Here is a 20,388-nt window from a genome sequence, read left to right as displayed (position 1 = left end):
AGCCCGAGGCTATGGTAGAAGGCATTTGCCCAATGTACTACGCACTGAGACTAAAGCTGGTGTTACGCGGTTGAGAAACAAACTTATCATCAGACAACCACGCTAGATAGAGATAAAGGGAGAGAAAGGGAAGTTTGGAAACTTAAGGATAAAAGAAGATATACTAATTAACAAGTACAGCCCGGAAATAACAAATCTGAATTGCACGCGGCTGATTGGATTCAGTAGTAACAAGCAATCATCCCTTTATTCATACACACTACAGAGCAGAGATATCAATTATCAGCACCTATTTAAGCAAACACACACACACACACACACGTGTGTGTGTGTATAAATATATACATATTTTATACATAGGTATATATATATACATATATATATTTATATATATATCTTTAATTAATCAATATAAGGGTAGCAAAAAATTCAATAGAATTTTTTTTGGCCACCAGCGGTCTAGTGAGAAAGAAAAAATAGTCAACAGACTATATAATATACATTCAACAGTAATATTAAGGAATTACCTTAATAGGCCATTCAACTCACTAAAACGAGCAGCTAAACTCAGACCGCTAAATAGTAGTAATTCAGAATTCAAAGGAAAATTAAAAACATGTAACCTAATCATCTTTGTTTCGACGTACTTTTTGGTAAACCAGCCTAATTAAATTAAATTAAATTTAATCAAGTCAATTTACCACTGGCCCTTCTCATCGGCAAAGAAGCCAGGAGGAATAAATATTCCACGAGGCAACAGCATCGATGCCTTGGGAATATATACTCTAAATATTCAAAATCTACCGACATCGCGTCAACTTATCAGCAGCAAATATAAACTTCCGTTTATATATATATATATATGTGTGTGTGTGTGTATGTGTGTGTGTGTGTTGTGTGTGTGTGTGTGTGTGTGTGTGTGTGTGTTTGTGTATGTATATATATAAATTTATATAAATAAGGATAAGATCGTTAATTTAAAAATAAAATAGCGATTTTATCAAGTGGTCAGCATGGAAAAAATATCCTTCAAAGGTAATAATTATTAAAATTATAAATTAGGGTATCTACGAGATACCACCATGCTGAAAATAGCAGCCATGATCTGACTTTAAAACCACCTAAATTGTCCATATATCAACACGGAGAAAAAACAAATAGACAAGATGAAACTAGTAAAAAAATTACTGTATAATTCTAGATCCGGATTTCTGATTTTGCATTTATGAATGCTTTGCCTAGTTAGTAGAATACATACAGAAGATAAACATAAATACACACACACACACACACACACACACACACATATATATATATATATAAATACAACATACGAATACTTACATATACGAACGTATACCTACATATATATGCACGTATGCACCATGGGCAGTTCAAAATGCCCGCCGTTTTATTCCATGAGATATGGTCAAAATATATATATGTATGTATATATATATATATATGTTATATATATATGTGTGTGTGTGTATGTGATATATATATATATATATATATAATATATATATATATATATATGTGTGTGTGTGTGTGTGTGTGTATGTATGTATATGGACGCAAGCGAGGCTCTGTGGTAAAAAGCTCGCTTCTTAATCGCATGGTACCAGGTTCATTTCCATTGCGTGGCACTTTGTTCAAATCTGTTACAATAGCGTCTGGCCGACCAAATCTTGTGAGGGGATTTCGTAGAAAACTGAAAGAAGCCGGTCGTGTGTATGTGTGTGTATTTGTGTATGTTCGTGTGTGTGTGTCTGTGTGCGCACGTACGTGACTTTTGTCTACGTTTGTCTCCCACCACCTCTTGATAACCAGCGTGGGTTTGTTGACGTCCTCGTAACACTAGTGGTTCGGCAAAAACAAACCGATAGAATAAGTACCAGGCCTAAGAACAAAAGGTCCTGGGATAAATTCATAATTTTTTTTTCAATGTACTGCACCAGCATGGCTGCTGTCTAATGACTGAAACGTGCAAAAGATAAATATGTATTGGAGACCCACTTCGGTCACGAATGACCATGGAATTGTACCTAGAAAGTTACCCTCCGAGCAAGTTTGTTTATGGAAAGCCAGCGGTTACCCATGCATACCGGCCTCCTCTCTCCACGCCACCGATGCTATCCAAGGGAAAGGCAAAGGGGCCCATACAGCTTTGCACCAGTGACGTCAACTCATTTCTACAGCTGAGTGATCTGGAGCAACGTGAAATAAAGTGTCTTGCTCAAGAACACAACACGCAGTCCGGTCCGGGATTCGAACTCACAACTTCACGGTCGTAAGCCCGTAGCTCTAACCACTGAGCCATATATATATATATCACCGTAATCACCGTGACCGACCAGGCTATCAGATGTTGCTACACATCGCTGGTCACAATGCATACATATATATGCATACATATATATATACGTGCGTATATATGTATATATATATGTGTGTATATATGTATATATGTGTATATATGTATATATGTATATATGTGTATATATGTATATATGTATATATAGGACGCAGGAGTGGCTGTGTGGTAAGTAGCTTGCTAACCAACCACATGGTTCCGGGTTCAGTCCCACTGCGTGGCATCTTGGGCAAGTGTCTTCTGCTATAGCCCCGGGCAGACCAAGCCTTGTGAGTGGATTTGGTAGACGGAAACTGAAAGAAGCCTGTCGTATATATGTATATCTATGTGTGTGTGTGTGTGTGTGTGGTGGGTGTGTGTGTTTGTGTGTCTGTGTGTTTGTCCCCCTAGCATGCTTGACAACCGATGCTGGTTGTGTTTACGTCCTCGTCACTTAGCTGTTCGGCAAATGAGACCGATAGAATAAGTACTGGGCTTACAAAGAATAAGTTCCGGGGTCGATTTGCTCGACTAAGGCGGTGGTGCTCAGCATGGCCGCAGTCAAATGACTGAAACAAGTAAAACAGTAACAGTAAACAGTATGTATATATATGTATATATATATGTATAATATATGTATATATATATATTATATATATATATATATATATTATATATATAATATATATATATATATATGTACATATGTATATGTACATATATTATATATATATATATATATGTACATATGTATATGTACATATGTAGATGTACATATATGTATGTGTACATATATGTATGTGTACATATATGTTTGTGTACATATATGTATGTGTACATATATGTATGTATGTATGTATGTATATGTATGTAAATAAGTATTGGCCAAAATCGATATATTTTTCCGTGCAGTATATATAACATCGAAACTAAACAGTTAACGCACCAGTAAGTTATAATTCGAATTAACTGGTTCAAATAGCGTAATATATGCAAATCGGTCTAGCAGAATTACTTGACACTTTAGTGATAGTGTGTTTGGATAGTTAAAGAAGGAACTCAGTCATTAACAATAACCCAACACAGGATAAAAGCTAGACTGGTTGATCCATTTTTTTTTCATTCTGTTAACGGAGATGTAGTGTTTAATGATAATTTGTGTGCATATGTCTATACAATGTTCGCTAAAATCTATTGATTTATTCGATTGTAGTGTTGTACAATATTCTAGCTAAACTCTATTAACACTCTTGTAATAAGTGTGTGTGTGTGTGTGTGATTTGATGTATATATATATATATATATATATATATATATATATATGTGAATAAATGTATATATAGATAGATACATACATACATGCATATATACATATATATATATACATGTGTGTGTGTGTGTGTGTGTGTATGAGTGTGTGCGTATGTGTGTGTGTGTGTGTCACGATTTGTAAACTTTCTGAATTATTGAAATTTAGACGTTCTCCTCAATCCTTCCTTACGAAGAGCATAGGCACGAAACGTAAAAGACTTCTGCATTTTTCCCGAGCGTTAAACTAATACACGTTTGTTGTTCTCAGATCTTTCTTTTGTTTTCTATAAATTTGAACTGTGTGTGTGTGTACGTGTGTATGTTATTGGTCTTAATTGGCCGTTATTAGACTTAACTGAAACAGCCATAAGGTACTGTGTTTGATTTTTGCTGATAATAATTCTTTATTAAACGCTATAATTCCATTTTCTTATTTTTAATTTGAATATATGTATGTGTGCGTGCGTGTGTGTGTGTGTGTGTGTGTGTGTGTGTGTGTGTGTGTGTGGCGACTTTTGAAGTTTCTGACCCTATGAACTTCGTACGTTCTTCTCAATCCATTCTGTCGAACAGCGTAAGCACGAAGACTTTTGCATTTTTCCCGAGCTTTAAACTAATACGCCTGCTTGTTGTTCCTACACTTGTTCTCGTCTTTTATTTTCTGTTAATTTGAACTATATATATGCTCCAGCATGGTCGCAGTCAAATTTAAAGTATATATATATATATGTATGTATGTATGTGCTTGAAAAAATTTCTTTAATTAAATATTAATTATATAAAAAAAAATCTTGAAAGAGAACAGAATACCACAAACCTTGTGGAAGGAAGTCTCCTTATTGTGAGTAAGCGCTTTCGCTATTTACAGCCTTTCAGACACACATGTTATTGGGTCGTCTGTATAGAGAAAGTTGCTTTTGATAGCGACGTTGATTATTTCTGGTTTAGTTTCGGATTTAGAATTCCTATGGAGTATTGTTTTTTTCTCTTCCGTAGTCACCTTTGTTCATTTTGAAAATAAGGAATTATTTCGAATTTTCCATTTTCACAAGTGTGGCCGCAATTGAAAAGTTCAGTCGTTCAGATCGATCCCAGTACTTATTAATAAGTTTGTAATTCATTCTAGCCATCCCTGTTTGTCGAAACGCTAGAGACCGGATTGTAAACAAATGAAACGAGCACAAACACAGTGATGCATAGATACACTCATTCACGCACATACACACACATGAAGCTATGTGTGTGTGTGTGTGTGTGTGTGTGTGTGTGTGTGTGTGTATGTATGTATGTATGTATGTATGTATGTGTGTGTGTGAATGTATAATATATGTCCTGCAACAACTTCCCTGGCGCAAATAATCCGGAACCTCTTGTAATCCACACCAATTTACGAACAGGAACTTCAAATTTCAGCAGCTGCCAGACTGGTTTACCAGGCGGCCCTGATTCGCAGTACATTGTACAGTATAATATTAACTCGTATCAATTATACTAATTCACAGGTACCTGAATTTCATTTAATTTAAGGAAATTTAATATTTGTTTAATTTGAGGTGGCCACCCTAGGTTCGGAAAAATCAGTAATTTGAAATGGTTTTGAAACCAAAGGTTCAGAAAAATCGATGTTGCAATTATATATTTATGTGTGTGTGTGTTTGTGTGTGTGTGTGTGTGTGCGTGCGCGCGAGCGCGTCCGTTTGTCTGTCTGTACTTGGCCCAACACACTACCTTGTAATTTCAAATTGAGTACTTTAATGTATTTTTTCATGTACAACCACACATACAAATATATATATATATATATATATTATATATATATATATAAATTATATAAATATATACACATACATATGTATACATATATACATATATGCACATATATATCTGTATCTATATCTTCCTATCTAATACACACATACATACACACACACACACACACACACACACACCACATATATATATATATATATATATATATATATATAAGAATAATGCTTCTGTAGTTAATGTGTATATGCGTATGTAGTAATTTGTATTCACATACAAATTTCATTTTTTCTATAGATTAACACAATGTATGTATGCATGTTTTACCGTGTGTGTGTGTGTGTGTTAGAGAGAGAGAGAGACAGACAGACAGACATACAGCGACAGAGAGAGAGAAACAAACAAACAAACAAGCAGAAATCAAAACGAGATAATGTGAGCATAGCGGAGAAATAATTGAAGTATAAATATTACTATATTTAATAAGTTTTAATCTAAACACGCCGACATGATGCGCTTCATTGGAATTTATAAATGAACAAAAGAAAGAAAATCTCTTAACTGCCTCCACACCTTGCTCGATCGATGGCGAGCTGGAAAAAATAGCGTTTCTTTCAGCCAACGATAACCTGGTTATTTCATTGCCAAACTTGCCTCATTTATTAATGTGTTATCGTTATTCTCAGGCATTTACGCATACGAAAGCGAATGATTTCAAATATTATTTACCGTTTAAATTTATACTTCATAAGCCGCTTAGGAAAATGAGTTCAATCACCGAAAGTACTTTCCGTTCCTATGAGAGAACAAGGAACGCCGAACTAGATGCTCCACGACGCTAATACCTCGGGATTAGGCGACGCTTTGGTAAAATCTCAAGGTATGGATCGAATGAGAGCAATCTTGCAGAATGTCGTATACGGGACCTGGTTTCGATTTCCGGTGAGAGATACTGTATGGCTTATGTTTCTGTTTTGAGTTAAGCAGGTAGAGAAGACATGTCATTGATGAGGCAGTAAATGGCACAAAAGGACTTTGACAAACTTAACTAATTGAATGATAGATAGATAGATAGATAGATTGATTGATTGAATTATTGATTGACCGAACGATTAATCAGACAGTCGATTAGTTTGTTGGCTAAATAGTTAACCAATTGGAAAATAAATAATAAAGTGAAACACAACCAGTACATGTATTTATTATTGGCATAATGACCCTTCCAAGATACAATAAGATATGCTTCAACACACGAGTTCACATCAAGTATCTTGAGCACCAAATACAAAAGACGAAATATTTATTAAAATTGCTCTACGCAACGTGTAAACAAGTTTGAATAACATCATATCCTCTATGTTATGTAAGTCTTGCGGGGTTTTTTCATTACGTATTTAATACATAACCTAAGATCTGAGTTTTATGTTATAGAGACCACTGGGCTAAAATTTGAAATCATCATTTTCCTTCTTCTTCTTTTCCTTCTTCTTCTTTTTCTTCTTCTTCTTCTTCTTCTTCTTCTTCTTATTATTATTATTATATTATTATTATTATTATTATATTATTATTATTATTATTATTAAGGCGGTGAGCTGGCAAAATCGTTAGCAGGTTGGATGAAATGCTTAGCGGCATTTCGCCCGTCGCTACGTTCTGTGTTCAAATTCTACCGTGGTCGACTTTGCCTTTCATCTTTTCAGGGTCGATAAATTAAGTACCAGTTACGCACTGGGGTTGATGTAATCGAATTAGCCCCACCCCCACAAATTTCAGGCCTTGCACCTATAGTATAAAAGGATTATTATTATTATTATTATTATTATCATCATCACTGAGTGAGCGAGCAGTGCATGCCATCAAAGTGACACGGGTAAAATATACGATGCCCATCATGACTACCCGTCTGATAAGGGTACACCAAGCACATGCATCACAACTATATGTGCGCAACATGGTGATCCCATATCAAGATAAACAGCACATGACCTTGCAGGTGGGGCCCAGTTAGAATTTTCTTCTGGTCGAGTAGCCCATCCCGCTCAAAAGGTTCCTGAATAAGGATTGTTTAAGGATTTTGGACAAAACACCCATGTTTCCAAATGTGAATTGTCCAAACCTCTAAGAATTCCTTTCAACACACAGCTGTAATGCTCACCCCACTACTTCTGCTGGTGATCGGATATGCATATATCGTCAGCCACTAAGGGAGATACTCAACTGGTTAAGGTCAAACCACTGACAAGCAAATCTGTGGTATTGAGTAGAATATTTGCTGTAGCCCATCTTTTATACCAAGACAAAACAATGTACATGATAACACTTCCAATCAGTTAAGATCAGAAGCCATGAGAGCCACTGCCTGGTACCGCACCAGAGCAGTTATCATCATTATTATTATTATTATTATTATTATTATTATTATTATTATATTATTATTATTATTATTATTAAGGCGGTGAGCTGGCAAAATCATTAGCACACCGGACAAAATGTTAAGGGGTATTTCGTCCGTCTATACGTTCTGAGTTCAAATTCCACCGAGGTCGACTTCGCTTTTCATCTTTTCGTGGTCGATAAATTAGTTCCAGTTTCGTAATGGGGTCGATGTAGTCGACTTGTCCCCCTCCCCCAAAATGTCAGGCCTTGTGCCTATAGTAGAAAGGATTATTATTATTATTAGTAGTAGTAGTAGTAGTAGTAGTAATAGTAGTAGTAGTAGTAGTAGTAGTAGTAGCAGAAGTATTAACGAAGGCGGCGAGCCTGCGGAATTGTTCGCATGCCGGTTAAAATGTTTACCGGCTTTTCGCCCCCCCCCCCTTTACGTTCTGAATCCGAATGCCACCGAGTTCGACTTTTCCTTTCATCATTTTGGGGTCGATAAAATAAAAGTACCACTTGAGCCCTGGGGTCGATGTAAGTGACTTAACCCTTTCCCAGAACTTACTGGCCTTGTGCCAAAATTTGAAGCTGCCAGAATCATCATCACCATCGTTAGTTGAGTAATTCTAGTTCTGGTTTCATGGACTCGCTGCCAAATAAACGAACTCATCTCGATATAGTGTGTGGTTTAGGAAACCATTATTTTTAGATCGTCGACATCCATAAAAAATTATATGCATTTCGTTGTCAAATACAATTTATTTTAGAGTTCTATTTTTCTTTTAAACGTGGTCGTACGCAATTTCAATGTACTTTTCTGTGAAGCATCGAAAAAACGGAAAAAAAGAGGACTAAATAACGTGCAATATTTCCTGAAATTGTCGCAGTGTTTGAGAATTAAAAAAAAAATTTAATTAATGGTAATTATGATCATATCTGACACATGTTTTCCTCTGTATTAAAGTAAAATGCATCTAAAATAGTTGTAAAACTGTTTCTAAATTTCAATTTCCGATATGTCAGTCATCATGGAACTAACTTCCGGTAACAATTTCTGCAGATAAACATCATAAGTAAAACAAGCTGAATGCAAGTTTCTTTCTTTCTTTCTTTCTTTCTTTTCTCCTTACTGTTGTAGACGAAATGTTATAAAGTGATATGATCAAATTTTTCAGTTACACGTGTTTAAAGTACAAAGCGATTATTCTATTTTGACGAAACATTCTGATGGTGACTGCGAGAGGAAAATACTATTGTGACAGAATTTTGTTTTAGAAGTGTCACATTAAAAAAACTATATTACATTAAACAACCAAGAATTAAATAAACTATGGTAGCTTATAGTTCAAATAACGTAGCTTATCTAATAATTTCTTTTCAGTGGACTTCTGCCTTGATAAATCTAATAGCAATTCTATCATATTTGATCGTTAACTTACCATAAATAGCTCTTATACGACAGAAGAAATACATGCAACGGTCTGTATTCGCTTTAATATGTTGCTTTACAAAGGCGGCGAGCTGGCAGAAACGTTAGCAGCGCCGGGCGAGATGCTTAGCGGTATTTCGTTTGCCACTACCTTCTGAGTTCAAATTCCGCCGAGGTCGACTTTACCTTTCATCCTTTCGGGGTCGATTAAATAAGTACCAGTTACGCACTGGGGTCGATATAATCGACGTAATTCGTTTGTCTGTCCTTGTTTGTCCTCTCTGTGTTTAGCCCCTTGTGGGTAGTAAAGAAATAGAAATGGGTATTTCGCCTGCCGTTACGTTCTGAGTTCAAATTCCTCCAAGGTCGACTTTGCCTTTTATCCTTTCGGGGTCAATAAATAAAGTACCAGTTGCGTACTGGGGTCAATCTAATCGACTAGCCCTCTCCCCCAAAATTTCGGGCCTTGCACCTAGAGTAGAAAAGAATATGTTGCTTTACAACGAAGGCAAAAAGCTGGCAGAATCGCTAGCGTGCCAGACAAAATACTTTGCGGCACTTTGTTCGTTGTCTTTACATTCTGAGTTCAAATTCCGCCGAGATCGACTTTGTCTTTCATACTTACCCCTTCCCTTGAGTTTGCTGGCCTTGTGCCAAAGTTTGAAATCACTACTATTAGGCGTCGAACTGACAAAATCGTTAGCACGCTGGCTAAAAATGCTTAGCGGCATTTTGTCCGTTTTTACGTTCTGAGTTCAAATTTCACCGAGGTCAACTTTGCCTGTCATCGTTTCGAGGTCGATAAAATGAGTACCAGTTGCATATTGGGGTCGATGCAATCGACTTACCACCTCCTCCGAACTAGCTGGCCTTGTGCCAAAATTTGAAACCAACATAAGGTGTGTAATGGTTGGCACGATTGCTTGGATTACAACATAGGCGTGGTTCAATTCCTGCTGGTGGCGGTGTTCATATTTTTTTCATCCTAGTTCGTATTCGTAAATGATCGAATTTAATGTTTATTTATAATCGAAAATCTCAACATGTATTTACTTCTTCCCCCACCCATTCATAAATATATATATATACAGATATATATATATAGAGAGAGAGAGAAAGGGGGGGGGAGAAAGATGTATAAGCTAAGAAAGTACTTGTAGATAATTATGGTTTAGATGATTGAAGATATTTCCAATTTTGAAGTTATTGGCGGCAACAAAACTGCTGGGAACAGCAGAAACAGCCTTAAACAATAATTATTATAGATCAATCATTATCATATGCAATAGTGTTGAATTTATTAAAGAGAAAAAATGTAAATCTTTGTTTTGTAATTTACAAATTAGATTACTCACAACAAAATAGCTGAACAACTTGGCAGATGGCCAACTCTATCTCTCGTTCCTGCACTAAACTGGTCTAAAAGATCACTAGTACCAAAAGAAGTAGGATTCTTTTTAACGTATTTAGGACTGTGAGTTCATGTTATGGGCAGTTTTATAGTCTTATTTGAAGCCTGTATCTAAAAAGGCAACGGTTTTAAAGAACTGTTATACCAGTTCTTTTTGGTTTAGTCCAGTGATCCCGCCAGTATTGATAGATCATACACATGAAGGTGTTGCAGTTCTAAATCTCCTGACCTTTATTTTCAACTACTTTATATCCAGGACTACATTATCCAGTGTGTTCTTCCATTTTGAGATTTTAAGGTATTATATAAGTGAAATATGGCGGTCACTTTTTAGCAATTCAGGATACCACATAGGGGCTTTTTCATTAGCTTGTAGTTGTCTACGTAGCTAAATAGTTGAATGATCTCCCTTGCAAGAAAGATTATAGAGTAACCTCCCTTTTCTAAGTTTCTCGAAGCATCTGTGTTATGAGACGTGATTCTTAATTATTCCAGAAACTTAGCTTTTCTCTCGGAAGTTTCTAGAATGTCTAGCGTTCAATTAATAAAAACAGCTTGCTAACTCTGCTCTTCGCTTCTTAATCGATTAGACTTAGAGCCATTCACGTCATTGATATGCTCGTCTATTTCTCTACGCCACATGACTAAAAATCACCACTTAGCTGTTATTTCTACATTTTCCATCTCTGAACTTCCTTGCATAGATTACTTCATTCAACTACATTCAACATTTTGATTCTATGTATCATCATGGAAAATTAAATAAAAAATATTTTTATGCAGTAAATATATGGGTCTTGAACTTATTCTTTATCTCTTTATGAACTCTTGTAATAATATACACACATCCACATCAACACCTTGTACTGACTATATATTCCCACTACAAGCTCATAGAATTACAATAGATTACAGAGAATGGATTCAACACGTGGCATATGTGCTTGTACAAAAACTCAGCTTAGGGACTTAGGCCTGGAATTTTGGAGGAGGGGTCTAGCTGATTACATCGACCCCTGTACTTTTATTTTATCGACCCAAAAGCAATGAATGGCAAGTCGATCCCGGCGGAATTTAAACTCAGGATGCAAAGACGAACGAAATGTCACTTGGCATTTTGCCTGGCATATTAAAGCTTTTGTTAGCACATAATAATAATAATAATAATAATAATCCTTCCTACTATAGGCACGAGGCCTGAAATTTAGGGTAGAAGGCCAGTCAATTAGATCGACCCCAGTGCGCAACTAGTACTTAATTTATCGACCCCGAAAGGATGAAAGGCAAAGTCGACCTCTGCGGAATTTGAACTCAGAACGTAAAGACGGACGAAATATCACTAAGCATTTTGCTTGGCGTGTTAAAGACTCTGCTAGCTCATCATCTAATAATAATAATAATAAGAAGAAGAAGAAGAAGAAATGCCCTGATGCAGTACCAGACAGTGGCTCTCATGCTGCTGATCTTAACTGGTTGGAAGTGTTATCATGTACATTGTCTTGTCTTGGTATAAAAGATGGGCTACAGCAAATATTCTGCTCAATACCGCAGATTTTGCTTGTCAGTGGTTTGACCATAACCAGTTGAGCATGTCCCTTAGTGGCTGACGATATCTGCATCTCTGATCACCAGCAGAAGTAGTGGGGGAGCATCATAGCCATGTGTTGAGAAGGATTCTTTGGGGTTTGAATAAATCACCTCTGGAAACATGGGTGTTTCGTTCAACATCCTTAAACAACCCTTATTCAGGGACCTTTTGAGCGGGATGGGCTACTCGACCAGAAGAAAATTCTAACTGGACCCCACCTGCAAGGTCATCAGCTGTTTATCTTGATATGAGATCACCATGTCGCTCATATATGGTTGTGATGCATGTGCCTGTTGTACCCTTATTAGACGGGTAGTCATGATGGGTATACTGGGTTTCGCATATTTTACCCCAGTATCACTTTGATGGTATGCACTGCTCTCTCACTCAATAATAATAATAATAATATAATAATAATAATAATAATAATAATAATGACAATGATGATGATGATGATAATCATTACAATTGAATGGTAATATGCATAATCTCTAGTTCAAATCTAAGCGGTTGTCCATAAACGTAAACTTACGCGATCATTGTTAAACGAAAGAACATTTTGATTAATGCGTGTCGCTTTAAAAGAGACATATTTCCAAAAGAGGCGTGAAGATATTTGCTAAAATGTTTGTAATTCAAATTAAAATATAATTGGATCTTCTAATGCCACCAGAGTTGTTCTTGCTGCTACATTGTTTTGGTTACAAAAGTCTAATGTGTTGACTTTAAGACCACACTTATGGTTCCAATTCTAACATGTTTGTCTTGGTGTTTGGCAAAGTTTACATAACAACATAGTGATCTCTTACTCAAAACTTAAATCTTTACAGTATCCTATTAAAACAATTTATCTCCCACATATAATTGCTTACCGTTATATTACTTCACTATGTGTTTTCTCTTTAGTTTTTCTTCTTTTTTTTTGTTTTGTTATTCATTTTACTTTTTGTTATCTTCGCCATTTTTTTCTGCTTGTGTGTCTGTCCTTTTCCCCTTCATTTCAATTTTTCGCTGAAAGCAAAATATCAAACTGACTGGGAAATTCGGATAAGTACACAATCCGTTACAATGTGTTAACTGTGACTAAGCTTTGCGAGAAATCCTCTTGGGGACAATACGAGTTATGTTCTGTTTGATAGCTATAGCCGTCACTTAGATGTTAAGATTTCCAAGAACAGATGAGAACGTTTGGAATCCCTGCGAATTTCTTGTGTAACAACAACAACCAAAGGAGTCGCAGCAGTGGAAACGAGAAATACTTATAATTTTGGTACAAAGCTAGTAATTTTAAGTAAGAGGGGAAGTCAATTAATTCTATCAGTGTTCAACTGGAACTTTATTTTATCGACCCTAGAGAATAAGATGCAAATTCAATCTCAGCGATATATGAATCCAGAATTTAAAGAACCGGAAGAAATATCATTAAGTATTTTGTCCGACTCGCTAACGATTCTGCCAACTCACCACCTTAGTTATATTAATAATGGTCCTTTCTACTATTAGCACCGGGTTTGGAATTTGGAATGGGGGGATAGTGGATTACATCGTCCCCAGTGTCCGACTGGTACTTATTATATCGACTCCGAAAGGAGGAAATGTAAAGTCGATCTCGGCGAAATTTGAACTCAGCACTTAAAGTTATGTCCGACGCTCTCACGATTCTACCAGCTCGCCAATTTATTTATAACAGTAATAATATCAACTATTATAGCAACAGGACTACGTTAACAACAACAACAACAACATTAATAAAAACAACAATTAATGTAAACTGTTGTAACAACGATATCCATTTAAAGGCGTAATTCGTACTTCCGTTTATTAGTCCGCCATAATGATTACTGAATCAATAGACCCTTTTAATTAGGAATTCTTGCAAATCATATAGTTTGGTGATTTGCAACAGTGAGAATTGTTGCATTTTGAAAGAATCAAACTCTCTCAATGAAACGAAACAAGAAAAAAAATGTAGGAAAATTGACCAAAAGAATAATGGAAACTATAAGAATACATTTAAAAATAGCAGCTCTGATTGGTTATTGATGTCTATCCAAGATATCACACACTTAAATGCTTCAGAGTCTAAAATCGTATCTCGGATTAAAATATGTTAGCTGTTGTTAAGGAAGTGAAATAGCTACTAAATTTAGATGCTTCCAACAAACGAAGAATTGTCCATATGATAGCTTGGAGATTGCACATTGTTGGGTAAACCTACGAAATCACATTAGTTCATTTGTTTAATAAGTTTTTAACGGCTTCGTTGGACTTCTCTGTGTCCAGACGCTGAAAAGACAAAACAGAAAAAAAAACGCCTTTGGTATTATGATTTTCGAAATCGTTATCATAATCCCCACCACCACAATCATCATCATCATCATCATCGTCGTCGTCGTTGTCGCTCATATCATCACCACCATCAATATAATCATTTTATATGATTTATCTCAATACTCGTTATTATATGCTCTTACTATGCATACGCACACTAAAATCCTTGTTTGTATGTGTGTACATAAATATTCGTTACGTGCAGCAGAAGCAGTATTAGACTAAATCAGCAATCTATGTATCAAACTTAATGCAAATGTACCACGAATGTATAATATATATATATATATATACTTATATATATATATATATATATATACACGTGTACATATATAATATATATATATATATATATACATCTGAGTACGGACACACACACACACACATATATATATATATATACAACAGACATGTGTGTGTCTATGTGTGCATGTGTTTATGTATGTATACATGTGCGTGTGTGTATGCGTGTGCGTGTGTGTGTGAGTGTAAGTGGTGTATCGTTGTGTCTGTGGTTGTCCCTTACCACCGATTGACAAATGGTGTTGGCGTGTTTGCGTCCCTGTAACGTAGCGGTTCAGTAAATGTAGTGTATGTGAGATTACCAGCAAAATATAAAGTTCTGTGATCGAGTCGCTCGACTAAAATTCTTCAACGCAGTGCCCCAGTCTGGCTGCAGTCTTATGAGTGAAACAAAAAAAAATAGAAGATATAGAGAAAGATGACCATTGGCTCGTGGGCACCTTCGTAGCAAAAATATGCCAATAAGTTGCCAGCCCTGACATTATTTTCACGATTTGTTATCTGGTAAAGTCTCCAAGGACATGCAGCTTCCCGTGACCTCGCAAAACCATCGAACAATTCCGGAGTTGTTCCCTGTAGTAAGTGCCGAGAGGAAAACCTTACGATTGATCGTTCCCTCCTAATATATTTCAAGCCTTATGCCTACTGTTGTTGTTGTTGCATAGCTCTAACAAAATGTTAATGGTTTCGATAATTCTAAAAAGAAACACCACTTGATTTGATCTAAACAGATATTTTCTAAACATATATTTTCCCACCACTTTTTTGGCGGGTTTCTTTCAGTAGGGGCGGCTTCCCAACTTTGCTCTCCCACTTAGACTTTCTTTCTTTTTTCTTTTTTTTTACTTCTAACCCTTTTCCCTACTTTATACCAGTTTGGTCCAAAGAAAAATGGGAAAAAAACGGCGATGAGGAAAGAAACAAAACAAAAAAAGGAATAATAATAATAATAATAATAATAATAATAATAAAAAAGAAAAAAAAACAACAAAATTCTTTCGTAAAGCAGTGTTATTATTGTTTGTTCTGAGATTACAGACTCAAGATTCGTTACTGGCTAGCCACCATGTTTGGGACAAAGAATTCAGTAATTGTTTGGTAACGAGTTTCCCATAATGTGAGGCAGGTCTTGTGTGGCATTATTGAGATGTTAACATCGATAGACAAGCGGCCTAACAATCAGACATTTTAAGCGGTAATAGCATTGAGCCGATAGAGCTTCTACGTACGTATGTATGTATGTATGTATGTATGTATGTATGCACGTGTGTGTGTCTGTATGTATTCATTCAGGAAACTTGTTGCTATCTTTTGTTGTTGTTGTTGTTACTTTACTGACGTCATATTTGAAACCGTCTGTTTTCCGAGAGAAGAAACGTAACGCAACGTCGAAACAATGTTTGTATAGATTACAGAATTGGTTACAAGGAAATGCACAATATATAAATGAATTTGAAAAGAAAAAAAAGAAGCAACAAACAAACAAAGAAACCAATGAACAAACTAACAAAACAAACAAGCAAACAAGACAACACAACAAACGAAATAAATAAAATTTAAAATAGAAAAAAAAGCCCGTAATGCTTGTGTATTTCCTTGTTGGCGCCAGGTAGTTGTGACACGAGAAAAAAACGGAGCGAAAATTATATGTCGACACTCGACTCGATGGAATGGCTAGACATAAATAGTGGCTATTGTTTCAAGTTGTAGATATAGAGATAGTTTACTTGTTAGTAAAAAGATTTATCTTTTCTTTTCAACCCGAGAATGTCTTGTCAATTATTTTCTATCTTTTTTCCCTTCGTTTTACTAAAAAGCATGGCGTTTTTAAGAAGCCTTTCGTTCTTTATGTTGAACAGATTGCTGTCTTTAAGAAAATATATTAATAGCGCTGTCTAGAGGGAGGGAGAGAAAGAAAGATAGAGAAATTAAGGGAAATGTGCGTGTGTGTGTGTGTGTGTATGTGTGTGTGTGTGTTAGTACGCATATAGTCATACTCATACACATGTATGAATACATTAATATACACATACATAAATATATGTATTTATATACATACACACATTGATGCATATATATATATATATATATATATATATATCCATGCATACATATATATATATATATATATATATATATCCATGCATACATGTATTTATATATATATATATATACACATGTTTATATGTACGTACATACAAATATACACAAACACTTATACATAATGCATGTATATATATATATATAGATACATACATGCGTACATACATACATGAGCATATGTGTGCGCACACATGTGGACAGACTGACGATATGCTGTGAGCAGATAGAAGATGGACAGATTCACAGACAGACAGGCAGACAGAGATATACCCGCAGTATGTTGGTCGATGGTAAGAACAAACAACCGACAGACGAACAGAAAGTCAGACAGAGAGAAAAAGCAAGCGAGTGGGAGCGACATCAACTTGCAAAGTGTCATATGGAATTTTGAGCCTGATTTGAACTTTTTAAATTTCTTTAATACGAAAGTGGTCAACTGGAATCGATAAAGCCATCCTGTGATATCAGCTTTAATACAAGACAGTACAAAGACTGCACATACGTAGCTGCAGGATTTATCAAAGTTCTTGTGCGTGGTTCATTTTTGTATTTTATGTTGCGTTGTTTTCTCATGATTTTTTCGTTTGTCTTTTCTGCCGCTACAACTTGATATCAAAACATTTAGAAGCTTCTGGAAGATTCAACTATACTAGTTTACTTGTGGTTATAGCTAAGGCTGTGCACAATGTTTTAAAGATTACACACACACACACACACAAACACACACACACACGCATATCATATATAAAATATATGTATGTATCATATATATGTATATGAACTATCTGCAATGTCCAGAATACCTCAAAACTACAGATAATTCTTAGCATTAGTTTTATGGAATTAAGCGAGTGAAATACATTTATCAATTCAACAGGCTGGCTGGCTGTTTGTTTAATGTGGGCAAAATTCTCAAAGCTGCTACCCATATTACAGATAGCCACTTATTGCAGACACATAAAATGGTGTAATGTGCACAAATAAACATTCGACGAATCTCTGCCAAAGGATTTAAACTATGCCAGTTGTGGAACAATTTATCCAGTCAGCATATTTCGTCCTTTTAAAGGATATCTTTCACATGTTGTTCTTTTGCTGCTCTTCTTTTGGTAACTGATGAGAACTAAATATCGGAGTTGGCGTAAAAACAGATGCATCATGGATGAGTCAATGAACTCATTTAAACACACTCACAAGGTTATACCTGCTTCTACTCTATTTTGTAATAAAGATATATATACATATAGGTACAAACACACACACACAAACATATGTATGTATGTATGTATGTATGTATGTATGTATGTATGTATGTATGTATGTATGTATGTATATATATATACATACATATATAGGTGTGGCTATGCGGTAAGAAGCTTGCTTCCTAACCACATGGTCCCGGGTTCATTTCCACTGCGCGGCACCTTAGGCAAGTGTCTTCTCATGTAGCCTCGGACCGAGCAAAGCCTTAAGAGTGGATTTGGTAGACAGAAACTAAAGGAAGCCCGTCGTAAATATATATATATATATATATATGTATGTATGTACACATACATACACACACACACACATATATATATACATACATATACATACATATATATATATATATATATATGAATTTGTGTCTGTGTTTGTACCCACCATCGCCTGAAAACGATGGTGGTGTGTTTATGTCCCCGTATCTTAGCGGTTCCGCAAGAGAGACCGATAGAATAAGTACTAGGCTTACAAAGAATTAGGTCCTGGGATCGATTTGTTTGGCTAAAGGCGGTGCTTCAGTATGGCCACACTCAAATGACTGAAAGAAGTAAAACAATAAAAGAAAAAGGATACACACACACACACACACACACACACACACACACACACACACACACACACACACACACACACACACACACACACACATATATATATATATATATATTTAATTCAAATTACGCTGAAAGTCAACAAACATTGTTTGATTTAGAAGCGTTGAGATGTATTGAAGGATGCAGATAAGGAAATAGTTTGATTCTCAAACGCAGGATAATGCTAATGATATAGTACGCTTACGCGTCAAGTGCTTTACCAATAAGCTAAACTGCCTGAACGACAAATTCTCCTGCAAATATAGGATATATAAATCTAGCTTTATAAGACGCCGTCGTACGTTATATATATATGTTGAAACCCCCTTCGGTCATGGCTGACTGTGGGATTGCACCTAGACAGTTGCCCTCCCAGGCACAAGTCCGGGCAAGGTTGTTTATAGAAGATCAGTAGTCGCCCATGCATACCGGCCTCCCCTCTCCACGCCACCAGTGTTATCCAAGGGAAAAGCAACAGCAGATACAGCTTGGCACCTGTGACGTCGCAACTCATTTCTACAGCTGAGTGAACTGGAGCAACGTGAAATAAAGTGTCTTGCTCAAGAACACAACACGCAGCCCGGTCCGAACTCACAACCTCACGATCGTTAGCTCGACGCTCTAACCACTGAGCTATGCGCCTTCACACACACATACACACACAGACACACACACACACACACACACACACACACACACACACACACACACACATATATATATATCTGAAAGATAAGGAGTGGAACAGGTAAAGCATGAACTACAATTGTTTCATAACAAGATGAAAACTGTTACATAAGTTGTAAATGTTATATATAGCTCCACTCCTTATCTTCTGGATTTTGATTTGCATTGTTAGCCACTGTAGTTGTATATATGGATATCTATACATATATACATACACATAGAGACCCCAAACATATGTTTATATGAGCGAAGTAATAGTGAATGTAACAATGTGAATGCGATTATTTTTAATGGATGATGACAATGAATCTACGACAACGGTGCTGATTTAGAGTATCAAATGGTAAAAGCACAGAGATTTTTGCTCCATAGACATTTCAGTGAAATAATTAGATCTTTAGAAACTTCACGAAAACTGGATGTGATTATTTCCCCATTACTTTTTATTTATTTTTGTATTTTTGCAAAAAGAAAAGGGTGACACAATGTAAAAGAAACAGAAATAATGAGATTGTATGTGTTACATATCCTAAATTTTTAATGGTTAAATACGCTGTCATTAGCTTTGGTATGTTAACAATGGCGTCTACAATACGATGCTTCAATACATTCATAGTGAATTGTCCAATACGCATTCATTGACCTCTCTTTTTTCTTTTTTGCTTTCTTTCAGGAATGCTAACCATTGGATAGAGCTGAAGTGCATCATTACATTCTCAGTGAACCGAATCTATGACCCGGTTTCGATTCCCAATCAGGACCACTTCACATCTTTCTTACGTCACTAGCGTGTTTAGGTAAGACATACAAGACATATATTTCGTTTCCTGACCATCATTCATTTCTAACCACCACACCGCCATTCAT

At 35.9% G+C, this 20,388-nt stretch overlaps 1 protein-coding gene across 1 annotated transcript in view; it reads left to right on the top strand.

Moving 5' to 3' along the window:
* The window catches only part of LOC115213432, a 353,772-nt gene that overhangs the window by 75,957 nt on the left and 257,427 nt on the right, over positions 1–20,388 (top strand). Inside the window, exon 2 of the mRNA XM_036503965.1 lies at positions 20,195–20,318. The gene's annotated coding sequence lies outside the window, so the exon portion shown is untranslated. The remainder of the gene's footprint in view (positions 1–20,194; positions 20,319–20,388) is intronic.

The sequence above is a fragment of the Octopus sinensis genome, linkage group LG6, assembly GCF_006345805.1.
Source record: "Octopus sinensis linkage group LG6, ASM634580v1, whole genome shotgun sequence".
NCBI classification, from domain to species: domain Eukaryota; kingdom Metazoa; phylum Mollusca; class Cephalopoda; order Octopoda; family Octopodidae; genus Octopus; species Octopus sinensis.
This window is presented reverse-complemented; position numbering and strand designations above follow the sequence as displayed.